The sequence below is a fragment of the Capsicum annuum genome, chromosome 2 (genome assembly GCF_002878395.1).
Source record: "Capsicum annuum cultivar UCD-10X-F1 chromosome 2, UCD10Xv1.1, whole genome shotgun sequence".
NCBI classification, from domain to species: domain Eukaryota; kingdom Viridiplantae; phylum Streptophyta; class Magnoliopsida; order Solanales; family Solanaceae; genus Capsicum; species Capsicum annuum.
In genome coordinates this window covers 110,714,804-110,718,854 of record NC_061112.1, presented here as the reverse complement: position 1 = coordinate 110,718,854, position 4,051 = coordinate 110,714,804, and positions in this window count along the sequence as shown.

The window sequence follows — 4,051 nt, the reverse complement described above, 5'->3', positions numbered from 1 at the left end:
GCTCAAAAGATAGAAGCTATGAAGAACTGGCCAAGGCCCACAACGCCTACAGAGATTCGTAGTTTTCTCGGGTTGGCTGGTTATTATAGAAGGTTTGTTAAAGGCTTTTCTTCCATTTCAGCACCCTTAACCAAGCTAACCCATAAAGCATCCAAATTCCAATGGAATGATGCCTGTGAGAAGAGTTTTCAAGATTTAAAGAACAAGTTGATTTCTACACCCATGTTGGTACTTCCAGAAGGCACCGAAGGGTATACAGTGTATTGTGATGCTTCGAAAATTGGTTTAGGATGTGTATTGATGCAGCATGGTAAGGTAATAGCATATGCTTCTAGACAATTGCGGCCACATGAGAAAAAGTATCCTATACACGATATTGAGCTGGCAGAAGTTATTTTTGCTTTAAAGATATGGCGCCACTACTTATATGGGGTTCATTTTGATATATATACTGACCATAAGGTCTTGCAATATATTTTTAATCAGAAGGATCTAAATTTAAGGCAGCGGAGATGGCTTGAACTATTAAAGGACTACGATGTTGATATCTTGTACCATCCAGGGAAAGCAAATGTGGTAGCTGATACGTTAAGTCGTAAGGCTATGATGGCACCTATAGAAAGGCAAGGGATGATTAAAGATCTTCACCAGTTAGCTAGTTTGGGAGTTCGCCTTCTTGAAACTCTGGATAAAGAGCTTATCGTATATAATGCTGCGGAATCTTCATTAGTAGCTGAAGTGAAAGAGAAGCAATATGCAGACCCTATTTTATTATAGCTTAAGGAGAACGTTCAGAGTGGTGCAACCAAGGCATTTGAGCTTACGCGAGAAGGAGTACTTCAGTGCCAAAACCGATTGTGTGTGCCGGATGTAGATGGTCTAAGAAAGAAGATTATGACAGAGGCACATTGTTCAAGGTATTCCATTCATCCAGGATCAACCAAAATGTATCAAGATTTGAAAGATATGTATTGGTGGAATGACATGAAGAAGAGCATTGCAGAATTTGTAGCTGAATGTCCAAATTGTCAAAGAGTTAAAGTTGAGCACCAAAAACCCAGAGGTTATATGCAATGCATTGATCTTCCAAGCTGGAAGTGGGACATAATCAACATGGATTTCGTTATTGGTTTTCCTCGTACATCTCGAAAGTTTGATTCTATATGGGTGATTGTTGATAGGCTTACCAAATCCGTACATTTCCTACCAGTTAGGACCACTTACACAGTTGAAGAGTATGCGAAGCTGTACATTAAAGAGATGGTCCGATTACATGGAGTGCCAATCTCTATTATATCAGATCGGGGAACCCAATTTACCGCAAACTTTTGGAAGTATTTTCAGAGGTGTTTGGGAACACAAATGAAGTTGAGTACAACTTTTCACCCTCAAACAGATAGACAAGCAGAACGTACCATCCAAACACTTGAAGATATGCTATGAGCTTGTGTAATAGATTTTAAGGGCAACTGGGATGATCTACCTCTTATTGAGTTTGCCTACAATAATAGCTATCATTCAAGTATCAAAATGGCACCATATGAAGCTTTATATGGAAGAAAGTGTAGATCAGAAATAGGATGGTTCAAAGTGGGTGAAACTCTTTTGTTCAGACCGGATCTTGTTTATCAAGCCATAGAGAAGGTTAAAGTAATTTAGCAACGATTGAAAACAGCCCAAAGTCGACACAAGTCATATGCGGATAGTAGAAGGAGAGGGCTAGATTTTTCTATAGGTGATTGGGTATTTTTGAAGGTATCACTAATAAAAGGGGTAATGAGATTTGGCAAGAAAGGAAAGTTGAGTCCACGTTATATAGGCCCGTATAAGATCACTCGAAGGTTTGTACAAGTTACATATGAATTAGAGCTACCCCAAGAGCTCTCATCAGTACATCCGGTATTTCATGTGTCAATGCTTCGAAAGTGCATCGGAGATCCATAGCATATCACTTCTACCGAGGATGTGCAAGTTGCGGAAGATCTTACCTATAAGGAAGTGCCTATTGCTATTGTAGATCGCCAAGTTAAGAAGATGAGAAATAAAGAGATAGCATCGGTGAAAGTACGCTGGAGAAATCGTCAAAGGGAAGAGGTTACATGGGAAGCTGAGGAAGCAATGAAATCTAAGTACCCTCATTTGTTTAAAGATGAAGAGAAAGTTCAAGAAACGGAGTTAGAACATTAACAAGTAAGTTTTTTTTTATATATGCATAGTATTTATGTGATGATGTGAATGTTAATGATGGACTTGAACTTGTTTCGGTTGAATAACTACGCTAACATTCGAGGACGAATGTCCTAAAGGGGGGAAGGATGTAATACCCCATATTTAAGTACGTGTATTGGCATATTCAAGTACGTGTATTGGTCTTATTTATATGGAATTAATTTTTTTATTTTATTTATATCGGAATTTGCCCGTCGATAGTTCGAAGGTTATTGAACAAGCTTTCCAAGGATATAAAGATTTACAAAAATGGATAGGTTTCGGATATAATCGATCATGTTCGAAACTATAAAACGGTGGCTGGGATATTTGGGAATAGTAAATGTGCAGGAAAATTTCCTGCACACAAACTATTGAGGCAAGCTGAATTTTTAGGTCAACTTCAAACGATTATAACTCCCTTAATATAATGAACTAGGAGAGCTGCGACCTTTGACAAGAAAGATCTTTGAGTCTTATTTCCAATGCAATTAGTTTCATCCAAATCTAAAGTCTAAGTAAGGAGTTATACTCGTTTTACTTCAGCCTATCAAAACAAATTTTTAGGGTCAACTTCAAACGATCATAACTCCTTGTACAGGGCGAACTGGGTGGCCTACTTTATATGAAATGAAATCCCATTGAATTATACTTCCAACAATACCAATTTCACCCAAATTCGATATCGGAGGAAAGAGTTATGGTCGATCTACTTTAGCTTGTCAAAACAGTCCACCAAAGGACATATTTGACATTATTTAAATTTTAAAGGCATTTTGGTCATTTCCTATCATATTATGGAAGGGAATATGTGTATATATACATGTATATGAGTTCAAAAACTAATTTTCATCATCAATCATTGAGAAAGAACAAATCCTAGCCAAATTTGACCTTTAAATTACTTTTGATTCAACCGTAGAAATTCCAAAGTAATCCGATAACTGCGTTTGTCATCTTGAGAGCTTCGAACGGCACCTATTATTTGTGAAAAAAGGATTTCATAATAAAGAGGTGAATTCTAAGGTATGAATATTGTTTGCCTTTGTTCTTTTTCATATGTATATGTGTGATAGAGGATTATATGTATTGGTTGTTATTGAAAGGTGATGAAAATAGGGTTATGGACTATTTTGCATGGTTTGGTTGTATTGAATTATGGAAGGTGGATATGGTAATTGAGTTATGTAAGGTGGATATAGTAATTGAGTTATGGAAGGTGGATATGGTGATATACTATTGAATTGATGATTATTTATGTCTATGGCTCAATTTGGTTTAATGGATTGGTTGGAAGAATAAATAAATCCAAACTTGATATTGGAGGATGTTGTATGTATATGCATGACATGTGAATGTAATTGGAGTATAAGAGGATTAAAGTGACACCCTTTATGGTGTAATTAAGGCTTACTACTTAACCACTAGTTTGGTGAATTCAAATAATTGAATTGTGACGTTTGGTTGCTAATACTAGATTGCTATATATGTTCATTGTAGATAAGTAATCCAAAAAGACGGGAAGTCCATTTGGGACTAGTATTGAAGGTTGATAGTCAGGTATGTAAAGCATACTCTATACCATATCTTTGGCATGAAAGTGAACAATTATTCTATTAAGAAAGTTTCCAAAGTTATTCAGTAACATGTGATATATAATGGTTTTGTATGATGTCCTACGTTACCAATGAACTTGTTTCCACCCTACAAGATGTCAAGACATTCCAATACTTACTTGTCTTCCAAATCTTACATGTTTATTGCACTATTGAATGTCAGAAGGTATTCGGTTACTCAAACAAGATCCATGTGCTATTAATGACTCCAAAATGTTTCATTGATA